This window comes from Schistocerca gregaria, unplaced genomic scaffold (assembly GCF_023897955.1).
Source record: "Schistocerca gregaria isolate iqSchGreg1 unplaced genomic scaffold, iqSchGreg1.2 ptg000884l, whole genome shotgun sequence".
Classification (NCBI taxonomy): domain Eukaryota; kingdom Metazoa; phylum Arthropoda; class Insecta; order Orthoptera; family Acrididae; genus Schistocerca; species Schistocerca gregaria.
This window is the reverse complement of record NW_026062245.1, coordinates 20,001-35,000: the sequence shown is the minus strand read 5'-3', so window position 1 is coordinate 35,000 and position 15,000 is coordinate 20,001. Positions and strand designations below refer to the sequence as shown.

The 15,000-nt window shown below is 56.7% G+C and overlaps 2 non-coding genes and 1 pseudogene across 2 annotated transcripts; all 3 read right to left on the bottom strand.

Moving 5' to 3' along the window:
• Positions 1–5,449: 5,449 nt before the first annotated feature.
• On the bottom strand, positions 5,450–8,441 carry LOC126324081 (large subunit ribosomal RNA; annotated as a pseudogene).
• A 188-nt stretch (positions 8,442–8,629) lies between these two features.
• LOC126324083 (5.8S ribosomal RNA) lies at positions 8,630–8,784 on the bottom strand. The gene has a single exon (XR_007559837.1). It is a non-coding gene; the product is annotated as a 5.8S ribosomal RNA (ribosomal RNA).
• Positions 8,785–9,155: 371 nt separating this feature from the next.
• On the bottom strand, positions 9,156–11,048 carry LOC126324076 (small subunit ribosomal RNA). Its single transcript, XR_007559832.1, has one exon. It is a non-coding gene; the product is annotated as a small subunit ribosomal RNA (ribosomal RNA).
• Between the last annotated feature and the right edge of the window lie 3,952 nt (positions 11,049–15,000).

Here is a 15,000-nt window from a genome sequence, read left to right as displayed (position 1 = left end):
CTTCGGCCAACTTCCACGATTCTGGTACCCGTCCCTGACGTAAGCACTCATTGTAGAGGTTAGTCAGGTAAGGGCAGATCTCCGCGCACAGGGCTTGGAGAACCTCGGCAGCGAGTCCATCATGGCCCGTCGCCTTTTTACGGCGCAATTCAAGAATTGCGGCGGTAACTTCACGTTCAGTGAACGGAGCAACAGGCGTCTCATCGGCATACAGCTCATGGAGTTGTCGCCTCAAATTCCCCTGTTCCTCGTCCTCATCTTCGCTACTATCGTCGGGCAATAAGGTACTCATGAGGAGCTCAGCTGACTCTTGCCAGTCCTTGGTGTGACTGCCATCGATCTTCCTTAGGGTCGACAGGACCGTCGGTGACCGAACTTTTGACACGGCAATCTTGTACGGTGTACCCCAGGGGTCAGCCGCCAGACTGTCACGAACAAAAGACTGCCAACTCTCAGTCCGTACTGTGTGCAGTGCCCGCTTAAACACGGCTTTGGCCCGCCTGTACCGCGCAAGCGTGGCCTCACGAATGTGATCGCCTATGCTGCGCTGGTAATGCCGCCGCGCTCTTCTGCATTCGCGTCGGAGACGCTGCAGCTCAGGGTTCCAAGGTGCCTTAGGCATTTTCCCTGTGTGGGCCAACGGGACTGCGCCTGTTGCTGCTGTCTGTATGGCCGCCGTCAGATCTTCTGCAGCTTTGTCAACGTCCACAACGCGATCCATTGGCCAATTCGGTATCACTAGATTACCTCTTAGTCGATCCCAATTAGCCTTTCGCCAGTTGTACTTGACGGTGCCGTTCACCTGGTCTTCAGGAGGAGGCTCCCCATCATAGGCTACAGTGAATGTGATCAGATTGTGGTCACTTAGTGTCATTCCCCGCCATACCTTCCAGTTCTCCGCACGGAGATGCTCGTGTGCACTCTTCAGTGTCACATCGATATTCGAGGTCGCTCCACGGCGGCCTTCGAAAGTTGGTGGGAAGTTTGGTCGGTTCAGCACTTCTAGTCTGAGCTCGTGAATTGCTTCAGCGAGTCTCTCACCTCGCCTGGCGGCGCGTCGAGCACCAAGAGGCGTGATGTCACTGTGCCATAGGGGTGACATGGCATTTGCGTCCATTGTGCAAATCAGCAAGTCATTGCGGTAGAACCCAACCGCCTCTTTTAACTGGTCGATATACGGTCTTTCTCTGTGCCTGTACTGAAAGTACATATTTAGCACGAAAAAGGTGAAATCGCCAGTATTTATCTCAGCTAACACCATGCATCTGTTGCTTAGGTGCGCCACTTTGACTGCTCTGAAGGAACGATTTAGCACAACAATTGCTGCCATAGGATGCTCTCCCCCAGCCAGGATCTGAGCTGTTGTCGGCATATATCGGATCTTTCCGTCCCTAGAGTAGGGCTCTTGCAGACATAATATGTCTAGAGACTCCTCCTCCGCTCGGCGTCGTACCTCCTGCATCACCGCTTGCGTTCGCGCGCAGTTCAGCTGTCCTATCTTAACCGACATTGGCATTGTGATTTTTCACAGTCCGGTCGGGGACAGGAGAGGTAGCGGCCGGAATGGAGACGGTTGACGAGAGGTCTTGTCTCCCATAGTCTGTCCGCTGGATTTTGCGTTGAGTGAGAATCCTGTAGTAGGCACACTCTTTGCCTGGCGTTTCGCATGTGCGATTACGCTTTTTGCACGGGATACAGACCGCTCGGTCCCCCGCTTTTCTACAGTCCTTCCTCATGTGGCCGTTCTCGCCACAGTGCCCACATGTTATTATACTCGGGTCCTGCTTGCAGAACCTTACCGAGTGGTTCACATCCTGGCACCGCGTGCAAACGACTAAGTCCAGGTAGTCGTCAACCGGCATGGACTCAAAGCCCATGTACAGTCGCTTCTGCCTCAGAATCGCGACTCTGAGTCTGGGGCTTACTTCCACCACGAGATGTGATGTTTGTCTGCCCCTTGGCCCAGTCCGGAACTTCGGCTTAAACTCCTGGCGAAACTGTGTTTCGGAAAGTCCTCCAAGGTCGTTTTGCTTTCGAGTTAGCTCAACCACAGCTTCATTCTTCATGACACATGGTACATGATATATGATTATCTGCGGATTGAGCTTTTTCGGCAGTTCGCACTTGAGTGCTTCTGTCAGTTTGTTGTTAGCTAGAAGCTTCTGGCGATCAGTCTCAGACGCCACATCTACGATGAGCGTCGGGCCGTTTGTGGCGACCCGTGAGAACTTCACACCTTCAACCTCAGGCTTGACCAGGGAGGTGAATTTCTTTCTCACTTCTGCGCCAGTTTCATTGCCCTTGGACTTGATGAAGAGCGTTGCCTTCTCAGTCAGGGCTTTGGTTATCATCGCCTGCGTTTTCCGTTCTGGTATGGGTGGAGCGGCGGCAACTTGTGCAAAGGTCTTGGGTGGCGCCGTGGGCACCGCCTTCGTCCTCGCCAGCTCCTCCTCCAAGGCTTCCACCCTTCCGGTGAGGGCCGACTGCGCCATGGCCCAATCAAACAACTTAGCTCTCAGTTGTCTCTTAAAGTCCCCCAGATTTCCCTCCTCGACCAGTTGTCCCGGTTTTAGAGAGTCGTCCACGAGCTTCAGGACGTCCTCGAGCCGCGTCGCGATAAGCTTCACGGTCGCAAGATCGCTTGGGCTTGCCTTGTATCGGGACGTGCCGTCATCGACTGGGCCGCCAGGCTGTTGTCCGGCTACCTGCGCCGAGTCCGGCTGCTTGTTCGGTTTCCGCTTCTTCCGTCGTGTCCGGGACTTGCGTCTCTCGGCACCCGACATTGGTGAAGAGGCGCGGCTACTGCTGGCGCTTTCCCCGACTGGGCCGCTGGGCAGTTGCCCGGCTACCTTCGCCGGTTTCGGCACACTTTTCGCCGTCTCCGGCAGTTGAGACTTCGGCCGTGGGGCCGCCGTCTCTCCCGCCGGGCGAGTCTGGGTGAGCTTGCCGGTGCCGACTGGGCCGCTGGGTCTTTGCCCGGCTACCTGCGCCAGCTTTGGCTCGCTCGCAGCCTTCCCCGCCGGCGGTGTCGTTGGCCGCGAGGCCTTCGTCTCCGCCTTCGGTTCGGACTTCCCCGTTGCGCCTTCCCCGACTGGGCCGCCGGGCTTGCGCCCGGCTACCTGCGCCGGTTTCGGCTTGTCTCCCGCCTTAGGTGCCGCTTTCGGCGCCGGCTGGCGGGGTGGCGGCATCAGATCGGTTACAGCGTCCGCACTCAGCGATCTCTGCCGGAGCAGTTTTCGCAGGTGTTTCTTCTGCTTCCTCACTTTTGCCTTCCGTTCTTTCTCACTGTCACTTTCACTCGCGTCTGCAAGCGTCCGTGCCAGCGTCTCGCTTGCTGCAGTCTTAGCGCTCCGTGCACGAGGTGTACGGAGCTCCAATTCTGGCTCGCTAAGCGCGGGGTCATGGTCTTCTGGCCTATGGGCCTCCGACTGCCCTTGTGTTGGGAGTTCGTCTTGACACGGAGTGTCAGACTCGTCCCCTGAATGGTTGGTGTTGTGACTCCGCGACGGCCCACCAGTTCCGTCGGGACAAGGTTGATTGAGAGAAGCCATGTGGTTCCCACGATCAGCTAGGGATATAAGTGGTCCACCCAGGCGTTGCCCCGCCCACCTGGGTAAGCCTTATACAACAGAGGGTCGGCCGGTCCTCTGAGGTGGCTGACTCACGACTGTTCACAACTCAACAGCCTTGCGCCCCATAGCCGCCAGCTAACGCAGAGGGTGAGGGGTGATTATAGAGATTGTCCTTCTCTTGCCCAGGCGGTTAAGCCAAGACTCCGGTCCGAAACACGCACGACGTTCCACTGCGCGCCTCACAGCGGTCGTTGAAGTACGTGTCTCAGATTACGGACGGCGCTGGTAGCGCTTGCCAGCACCGGGCTCGGGCACCCCGGGTTTGCCAGGCCCGTACGTCGGCTGTATTAGCCTTCGTCCCTGTGGTCGTGGTCTTAGACCACTCAGGAGCATCCTCCTGGGGGCAGCTCCCGGTGACTTCCACGTTGCGAAGGCCGATGCCGGCCTCCACTCCGCAGTTATACACCAAGGAATCCTCCGAGCGAGGCCGGGTCGCCGCCCGCGTTGCATCCTCTGAAAGTCAGAGGGCGCTTCGCAGTCAGCGCCCTTCCCCGCGCGTGGACATCGGCCTGCTTCCGCTTTGGCCCTCAAAAGTGAGAGCCTTGGTTTCCGCAGGAACGATGACCGCCCTACTCCCCACTGTGCTTTGTGCGCCAACCGCACACGCCAACCACAACCAACATTACATGTGGCCGGGCGGCGCCGCTAAGTTGTCCGGGCGCGGCCGGCGGAGCCGGGCGCAGCCGGGCCCGCGCCCGCCGCCAGCGTAGCCGCGAGAGCGGGCTGTCAGCCAGAGGCCGACCGCCCGCCCAGCGCCAGCCAGCAGCGCGCGCATCGCCCGGCCGCACCCGGCCCCGCGCAGCGCAGCCGACACGGCAGCGCGCAAGCGCACAGCCCGACCGGCAGCCAAGACCCGCCACTACCCCGGCCAACCGCGCCGCGCCCGGCTAGCGCCGGGCGTTCACGCGCGAGGCCGGGGCCACAGCAGGACCCGCCGCCAGCGAGCCGCGCGAAGCGCACCGCCGTGCGCACAAGTCCAGCAGTAGCGCGCCAACTCACGTCGACACACTCCGCTGCACGCGCACGCACTACGTACGAGCTTGGATACTAGACTTAAGAGTCCGACACCTACAAGCGCTCGCAGTAGTGGGAGACGCGCACTCGGCCGGGAAGGGTCGATGTTCGATCCAACCGCCTCGTGCAGACGTCTCCTTGTGGGGAGTATACCTCCCGTGGCACTTGTGTCATGGAGCTCAGCATTCCACGGCCGATAAGTCAACCGCGATAACGCCTTGCTCCTGCTGTGGGGAGTGAGTTCCGTAGCGCGCACAGGCAGAGACGGAAACACATCCTCTCAGAGAGCGTGAAATGACTTTAACGCAAAAGCGGCGCCCGCCGCACCCCAGCCAGGGCCAGGGCGCAGCGGGCGCCGCCCCAGCAAAAGCGGCGCCCGCCGCATCCGAGCCGAAGCCGAGACACAGCAGACGCCACCAGCGCATGGAGCCGCACCACGCCGCAGCCCGGCCGAAGCCGAGGCACAGCAAGCGCCGCCTTAGTAAAAGCGGCGCCCGCCGCACCCCGGCCAAGGGCCGAAGCACAGCAAGCGCCGCTATAACTTGTAAGTGCCATTCGCCAGTGAGCAAGGATACTAGACCGGAGTCCGACACCTTATCGCTCACGGCGAGCAAGGCTGCAGAGCCCGGTTTGGAGGGGCCAGTTGCCCAGTCCCACCGCATCCGAGCTTGCGCCCTGCACGGGAGTCGCCCTTCTCTCATTGGTTTCACCGGTTGCCCGGCTACTCGCATCTTACACCACGGGGAGGTTGAGAGATCGGACATTTAGCCGCCCGTCTTCTACCAGTATAGGTGGACTCCACCACTGGTTAGACAGCATAACGGCCTTCGTAAGATAGTAGATAGGGACAGCGGGAATCTCGTTAATCCATTCATGCGCGTCACTAATTAGATGACGAGGCATTTGGCTACCTTAAGAGAGTCATAGTTACTCCCGCCGTTTACCCGCGCTTGCTTGAATTTCTTCACGTTGACATTCAGAGCACTGGGCAGAAATCACATTGCGTCAACACCCGCTAGGGCCATCGCAATGCTTTGTTTTAATTAGACAGTCGGATTCCCCCAGTCCGTGCCAGTTCTGAGTTGATCGTTGAATGGCGGCCGAAGAGAATCCGCGCACCCGCGCGCCCCCGGAGGAGCACGCTAAGGCGGACGCGGCCTCGCAGCAAGGAAGATCCGTGGGAGGCCAAGGCACGGGACCGAGCTCGGATCCTGCACGCAGGTTGAAGCACCGGGGCGCGAACGCCGCGCAGGCGCGCGCATCCTGCACCGCCGGCCAGCACGAGGCCAACCAACGGCGAGAGCAGACCACGCCCGCGCTAAACGCCCGCACTTACCGGCACCCCTACGGCACTCACCTCGCCCAGGCCCGGCACGTTAGCGCTGACCCACTTCCCGACCAAGCCCGACACGCCCCGATCCTCAGAGCCAATCCTTATCCCGAAGTTACGGATCCAATTTGCCGACTTCCCTTACCTACATTATTCTATCGACTAGAGGCTCTTCACCTTGGAGACCTGCTGCGGATATGGGTACGAACCGGCGCGACACCTCCACGTGGCCCTCTCCCGGATTTTCAAGGTCCGAGGGGAAGATCGGGACACCGCCGCAACTGCGGTGCTCTTCGCGTTCCAAACCCTATCTCCCTGCTAGAGGATTCCAGGGAACTCGAACGCTCATGCAGAAAAGAAAACTCTTCCCCGATCTCCCGACGGCGTCTCCGGGTCCTTTTGGGTTACCCCGACGAGCATCTCTAAAAGAGGGGCCCGACTTATATCGGTTCCGCTGCCGGGTTCCGGAATAGGAACCGGATTCCCTTTCGCCCAACGGGGGCCAGCACAAAGTGCATCATGCTATGACGGCCCCCATCAACATCGGATTTCTCCTAGGGCTTAGGATCGACTGACTCGTGTGCAACGGCTGTTCACACGAAACCCTTCTCCGCGTCAGCCCTCCAGGGCCTCGCTGGAGTATTTGCTACTACCACCAAGATCTGCACCGACGGCGGCTCCAGGCAGGCTCACGCCCAGACCCTTCTGCGCCCACCGCCGCGACCCTCCTACTCGTCAGGGCTTCGCGGCCGGCCGCGAGGACCGGCCATGACTGCCAGACTGACGGCCGAGTATAGGCACGACGCTTCAGCGCCATCCATTTTCAGGGCTAGTTGCTTCGGCAGGTGAGTTGTTACACACTCCTTAGCGGATTCCGACTTCCATGGCCACCGTCCTGCTGTCTTAAGCAACCAACGCCTTTCATGGTTTCCCATGAGCGTCGATTCGGGCGCCTTAACTCGGCGTTTGGTTCATCCCACAGCGCCAGTTCTGCTTACCAAAAGTGGCCCACTTGGCACTCCGATCCGAGTCGTTTGCTCGCGGCTTCAGCATATCAAGCAAGCCGGAGATCTCACCCATTTAAAGTTTGAGAATAGGTTGAGGTCGTTTCGGCCCCAAGGCCTCTAATCATTCGCTTTACCGGATGAGACTCGTACGAGCACCAGCTATCCTGAGGGAAACTTCGGAGGGAACCAGCTACTAGATGGTTCGATTAGTCTTTCGCCCCTATACCCAGCTCCGACGATCGATTTGCACGTCAGAATCGCTACGGACCTCCATCAGGGTTTCCCCTGACTTCGTCCTGGCCAGGCATAGTTCACCATCTTTCGGGTCCCAACGTGTACGCTCTAGGTGCGCCTCACCTCGCAATGAGGACGAGACGCCCCGGGAGTGCGGAGGCCGCCGCCCCGTGAAGGGCGGGGAAGCCCCATCCTCCCTCGGCCCGCGCAAGGCGAGACCTTCACTTTCATTACGCCTTTAGGTTTCGTACAGCCCAATGACTCGCGCACATGTTAGACTCCTTGGTCCGTGTTTCAAGACGGGTCGTGAAATTGTCCAAAGCTGAAGCGCCGCTGACGGGAGCGATTATTCCGCCCGAGAGCATCCCGAGCCAACAGCGGCGCGGGTCCGGGGCCGGGCCAGGTAGGTCCGTCATCCGGGAAGAACCGCGCGCGCTTGCCGGGAGCCCGAGCGCCCAAAGGGGCGAATCGACTCCTCCAGATATACCGCCGAGCAGCCAGCCAGGACACCGGGGCTCTGCCCAACAGACGCGAACCGAGGCCCGCGGAAGGACAGGCTGCGCACCCGGGCCGTAGGCCGGCACCCAGCGGGTCGCGACGTCCTACTAGGGGAGAAGTGCGGCCCACCGCACACCGGAACGGCCCCACCCCGCGGCGAGTGGAAAGGCAACCGGACACGACCCCGCCGCGGATTGCTCCGCGCGGGCGGCCGGCCCCATCTGCCGAGGGCGGGGGCCAGTGGCCGGATGGGCGTGAATCTCACCCGTTCGACCTTTCGGACTTCTCACGTTTACCCCAGAACGGTTTCACGTACTTTTGAACTCTCTCTTCAAAGTTCTTTTCAACTTTCCCTCACGGTACTTGTTCGCTATCGGTCTCGTGGTCATATTTAGTCTCAGATGGAGTTTACCACCCACTTGGAGCTGCACTCTCAAGCAACCCGACTCGAAGGAGAGGTCCCGCCGACGCTCGCACCGGCCGCTACGGGCCTGGCACCCTCTACGGGCCGTGGCCTCATTCAAGTTGGACTTGGGCTCGGCGCGAGGCGTCGGGGTAGTGGACCCTCCCAAACACCACATGCCACGACAGGCGGCAGCCTGCGGGGTTCGGTGCTGGACTCTTCCCTGTTCGCTCGCCGCTACTGGGGGAATCCTTGTTAGTTTCTTTTCCTCCGCTTAGTAATATGCTTAAATTCAGCGGGTAGTCTCGCCTGCTCTGAGGTCGTTGTACGAGGTGTCGCACGCCACACCGCCAGCCGGCTGTGCACGCTACCGAGAAAGTACCGGTATGCGAACCGCCAGGCGACGGGCGCGCATCGCACGTTTAAGGAGACGCGGCCGGCCACACAGGCGACCACGACACTCCCACGTCTCCGAAGCGGGACAAACGCCGCGCGCTTCAGTATACGTAGCCGACCCTCAGCCAGACGTGGCCCGGGAACGGAATCCATGGACCGCAATGTGCGTTCGAAACGTCGATGTTCATGTGTCCTGCAGTTCACATGTCGACGCGCAATTTGCTGCGTTCTTCATCGACCCACGAGCCGAGTGATCCACCGTCCTGGGTGATCTTTTCCTTTTCAGTCTCCCACTGTCTCTTTCAAGACAGTAGCATTTGCGGGACTGAGGCGTCTGACGGCCCCTGTTCCACTATTTTTTTTGTGTCCAACGGCCTCACAGCCGATGGGCGTCGTACGGCTCCACACCGGAGCGGACAGGCACTCGGGCGAACGTCATTCAAAACCGGCGCCAGGCGCCAGGTACCGCAGGCCAGCCGCTCCAGAGCTTCAGCGCTCGTACCACACAACAACAACAACAACAACACTTCCGCTAGTTTTGAGAGGCACGCGTGGTTCCGCACGCGGCGCACGGCCACTGCCGTACAGGTAGCGTGTTGCGCGACACGACACGCACATCGAAAGACATGCAGTCTAGTCGGTAATGATCCTTCCGCAGGTTCACCTACGGAAACCTTGTTACGACTTTTACTTCCTCTAAATGATCAAGTTTGGTCATCTTTCCGGTAGCATCGGCAACGACAGAGTCGATGCCGCGTACCAGTCCGAAGACCTCACTAAATCATTCAATCGGTAGTAGCGACGGGCGGTGTGTACAAAGGGCAGGGACGTAATCAACGCGAGCTTATGACTCGCGCTTACTGGGAATTCCTCGTTCATGGGGAACAATTGCAAGCCCCAATCCCTAGCACGAAGGAGGTTCAGCGGGTTACCCCGACCTTTCGGCCTAGGAAGACACGCTGATTCCTTCAGTGTAGCGCGCGTGCGGCCCAGAACATCTAAGGGCATCACAGACCTGTTATTGCTCAATCTCGTGCGGCTAGAAGCCGCCTGTCCCTCTAAGAAGAAAAGTAATCGCTGACAGCACGAAGGATGTCACGCGACTAGTTAGCAGGCTAGAGTCTCGTTCGTTATCGGAATTAACCAGACAAATCGCTCCACCAACTAAGAACGGCCATGCACCACCACCCACCGAATCAAGAAAGAGCTATCAATCTGTCAATCCTTCCGGTGTCCGGGCCTGGTGAGGTTTCCCGTGTTGAGTCAAATTAAGCCGCAGGCTCCACTCCTGGTGGTGCCCTTCCGTCAATTCCTTTAAGTTTCAGCTTTGCAACCATACTTCCCCCGGAACCCAAAAGCTTTGGTTTCCCGGAGGCTGCCCGCCGAGTCATCGGAGGAACTGCGGCGGATCGCTGGCTGGCATCGTTTATGGTTAGAACTAGGGCGGTATCTGATCGCCTTCGAACCTCTAACTTTCGTTCTTGATTAATGAAAACATACTTGGCAAATGCTTTCGCTTCTGTTCGTCTTGCGACGATCCAAGAATTTCACCTCTAACGTCGCAATACGAATGCCCCCGCCTGTCCCTATTAATCATTACCTCGGGTTCCGAAAACCAACAAAATAGAACCGAGGTCCTATTCCATTATTCCATGCACACAGTATTCAGGCGGGCTTGCCTGCTTTAAGCACTCTAATTTGTTCAAAGTAAACGTGCCGGCCCACCGAGACACTCAACAAAGAGCACCCTGGTAGGATTTAAACGGGGTCCGCCTCGGGACGCGAAAGCACCCCTTCGGCTCGCCCCACCGGCAGGACGTCCCACGATACATGCCAGTTAAACACCGACGGGCGGTGAACCAACAGCGTGGGACACAAATCCAACTACGAGCTTTTTAACCGCAACAACTTTAATATACGCTATTGGAGCTGGAATTACCGCGGCTGCTGGCACCAGACTTGCCCTCCAATAGATACTCGTTAAAGGATTTAAAGTGTACTCATTCCGATTACGGGGCCTCGGATGAGTCCCGTATCGTTATTTTTCGTCACTACCTCCCCGTGCCGGGAGTGGGTAATTTGCGCGCCTGCTGCCTTCCTTGGATGTGGTAGCCGTTTCTCAGGCTCCCTCTCCGGAATCGAACCCTGATTCCCCGTTACCCGTTACAACCATGGTAGGCGCAGAACCTACCATCGACAGTTGATAAGGCAGACATTTGAAAGATGCGTCGCCGGTACGAGGACCGTGCGATCAGCCCAAAGTTATTCAGAGTCACCAAGGCAAACGGACCAGACAAGCCAATCCGATTGGTTTTGATCTAATAAAAGCGTCCCTTCCATCTCTGGTCGGGACTCTGTTTGCATGTATTAGCTCTAGAATTACCACAGTTATCCAAGTAACGTGGGTACGATCTAAGGAACCATAACTGATTTAATGAGCCATTCGCGGTTTCACCTTAATGCGGCTTGTACTGAGACATGCATGGCTTAATCTTTGAGACAAGCATATGACTACTGGCAGGATCAACCAGGGAGCTGCGTCAACTAGAGCTGAGCAGCCGGCCGCCCGGGAGTGTGTCCCGGGGGCCCGCGCGAACACGCAAGCGTCCGCTCAATTATTCTGCAAACAGGAGGAGGCCGAGCTCCCCTGCACGATACACCTCGAAACCCTCTCAGGTCCCGGCGGCGCGCAGCGCCGTCCTAGGTACTTGGTCGGTTTCGAGAGAGGCGCAATCGCCCGGAGTTAGGCGAGTAGACGGTTTTAGTGAGAACACCCTTGCTCCCAACTGAGCTTGCCGCTGCCGACAGAGGCCCGGGAGCGTGCTGTCGTGGCATTGCCGGCGGGAGACAACACGCGCCACCTATGGTGACCGGCAGCTCCAACGCCAGCGCCACACAAGGGCAAAGCCCCACTTGGGTGCAGAAGCGAACTCTCCCAGCACAGCGCACGCGCCAACACGTCCGCACAACTGCGATACAAACCACCTGCGAGAACCGCTGGGGCGACCGAGCAGCAGACGGCGTCGCGGCGCCGAGTGCCAGGCGGCGGCGCATCCTCAACGCACACAGTCCTCAATCAGACCAGCACACTGCAGATGTCCACCGCGCTTCGCACCGGGCTCGGCTGAACCAACTTTGGCCGCCAGGCGCCGCGTGCAGGGTGCGCCGCAGCGTAGCTGCGCCGCCTGCCGGGCCCGTCGGCTGGCGCTCCTGCCACTCGGCGCCCCCCACCAGCCGCCTGTTGCGCGTGCGCCCACGCAGCGCGCGGCCAACACGCCGGGCGGCCCCCCTTCACCGGCCGGGAACAGTCCCACCAAGCCACCGCCGCGTATCGCTTCATACCCACATGGGCCTAGTCACGTGTGTGGATGTGGCGGGTACCGCTGAAACAACCGGTTAATAGCTGTACCGATCGTCGCCATCACAGATTCACCTCCAGCGTGAACAACCGCTCAACAACGGATTTCCAGTTCATTTGCGTATCTTGGGCAGTAAACGTAGATGTCCACCTACATTTGCGAATTCAACAATTCTTGCATGCCAGGATGTCATGTGTCACGACACGCTACATCAGACCACATACACACTGCGACATGTGCAGAAGAGAACACGTGGAAGGTGGCCCGCGCACGTATGCGATGTCCCTTCCGCGATCCACTGTCAACCGGCATCTGCGGCATGTCCCAGATATGGAACGCGGTCCACCAGGGTAGCACTTTGTGTGAGGCAATACGACAAAGTCGGAATACACGCGTCACTACATCAGACGGCTCACGCTGACCTGACCTGACCTGACTCACCGCACCACCACCCCCAGCGACCCAGGGTGACATACAATGCGTTCGTACGTTCCTCCCACACGCCTCTACGGCGTACCACAGTGCAACCTAGCTGTTATTGGGAGACGAGACAAGTAGCATCGAGCACATCATATGGAAATTGAGATTCGACACCGTTGGGCACAGCCAGCGTACGGTCACACGTATCACACTACTTCACTCTGTACGTAACGACCGATGATCGGTACAGCGTGTGGGTTACGCGTACGACATCAGCGGACAATGGACACAGACCATACCACGACGTACACTGAGGGCGTCGACATCTGAATGCAACTGAACAGCTGCGAGGCTCATTTAACACTCAAACGCCAGACCGACCAGCTTGAGAGGACAGAGACACAAAGAGGGGGACAGAGGGAGGGGGGGGGGGGCGATATAGTCCTATTGCAGTACAATTGACAGTGGATAGCGGGAATATGTGGAAAGTAAGCAACACTCGCAAGACATCTACATGAGGATAACAACGACACCAGAGATTCCGAGCAGTGAACTATGTTAGGCAAAGGGACAACGTGGGTTAGGTTAAGGGACAACGTGGGTTAGGTTAAGGGACAACGTGGGTTAGGTTAAGGGACAACGTGGGTTAGGTAAGGGACAACGTGGGTTAGGTTAAGGGACAACGTGGGTTAGGTTAAGGGACAACGTGGGTTAGGTTAAGGGACAACGTGGGTTAGGTTAAGGGACAACGTGGGTTAGGTTAAGGGACAACGTGGGTTAGGTTAAGGGACAACGTGGGTTAGGTTAAGGGACAACGTGGGTTAGGTTAAGGGACAACGTGGGTTAGGTTAAGGGACAACGTGGGTTAGGTTAAGGGACAACGTGGGTTAGGTTAAGGGACAACGTGGGTTAGGTTAAGGGACAACGTGGGTTAGGTTAAGGGACAACGTGGGTTAGGTTAAGGGACAACGTGGGTTAGGTTAAGGGACAACGTGGGTTAGGTTAAGGGACAACGTGGGTTAGGTTAAGGGACAACGTGGGTTAGGTTAAGGGACAACGTGGGTTAGGTTAAGGGACAACGTGGGTTAGGTTAAGGGACAACGTGGGTTAGGTTAAGGGACAACGTGGGTTAGGTTAAGGGACAACGTGGGTTAGGTTAAGGGACAACGTGGGTTAGGTTAAGGGACAACGTGGGTTAGGTTAAGGGACAACGTGGGTTAGGTTAAGGGACAACGTGGGTTAGGTTAAGGGACAACGTGGGTTAGGTTAAGGGACAACGTGGGTTAGGTTAAGGGACAACGTGGGTTAGGTTAAGGGACAACGTGGGTTAGGTTAAGGGACAACGTGGGTTAGGTTAAGGGACAACGTGGGTTAGGTTAAGGGACAACGTGGGTTAGGTTAAGGGACAACGTGGGTTAGGTTAAGGGACAACGTGGGTTAGGTTAAGGGACAACGTGGGTTAGGTTAAGGGACAACGTGGGTTAGGTTAAGGGACAACGTGGGTTAGGTTAAGGGACAACGTGGGTTAGGTTAAGGGACAACGTGGGTTAGGTTAAGGGACAACGTGGGTTAGGTTAAGGGACAACGTGGGTTAGGTTAAGGGACAACTTGAGTTAGGTTAAGGGACAACTTGAGTTAGGTTAAGGGACAACTTGAGTTAGGTTAAGGGACAACTTGAGTTAGGTTAAGGGACAACTTGAGTTAGGTTAAGGGACAACTTGAGTTAGGTTAAGGGACAACTTGAGTTAGGTTAAGGGACAACTTGAGTTAGGTTAAGGGACAACTTGAGTTAGGTTAAGGGACAACTTGAGTTAGGTTAAGGGACAACTTGAGTTAGGTTAAGGGACAACTTGAGTTAGGTTAAGGGACAACTTGAGTTAGGTTAAGGGACAACTTGAGTTAGGTTAAGGGACAACTTGAGTTAGGTTAAGGGACAACTTGAGTTAGGTTAAGGGACAACTTGAGTTAGGTTAAGGGACAACTTGAGTTAGGTTAAGGGACAACTTGAGTTAGGTTAAGGGACAACTTGAGTTAGGTTAAGGGACAACTTGAGTTAGGTTAAGGGACAACTTGAGTTAGGTTAAGGGACAACTTGAGTTAGGTTAAGGGACAACTTGAGTTAGGTTAAGGGACAACTTGAGTTAGGTTAAGGGATAATGTGGTACAACCACAGTTAGGTTAAGGGATAATGTGGTACAACCACAGTTAGGTTAAGGGATAATGTGGTACAACCACAGTTAGGTTAAGGGATAATGTGGTACAACCACAGTTAGGTTAAGGGATAATGTGGTACAACCACAGTTAGGTTAAGGGATAATGTGGTACAACCACAGTTAGGTTAAGGGATAATGTGGTACAACCACAGTTAGGTTAAGGGATAATGTGGTACAACCACAGTTAGGTTAAGGGATAATGTGGTACAACCACAGTTAGGTTAAGGGATAATGTGGTACAACCACAGTTAGGTTAAGGGATAATGTGGTACAACCACAGTTAGGTTAAGGGATAATGTGGTACAACCACAGTTAGGTTAAGGGATAATGTGGTACAACCACAGTTAGGTTAAGGGATAATGTGGTACAACCACAGTTAGGTTAAGGGATAATGTGGTACAACCACAGTTAGGTTAAGGGATAATGTGGTACAACCACAGTTAGGTTAAGGGATAATGTGGTACAACCACAGTTAGGTTAAGCGATAATGTGGT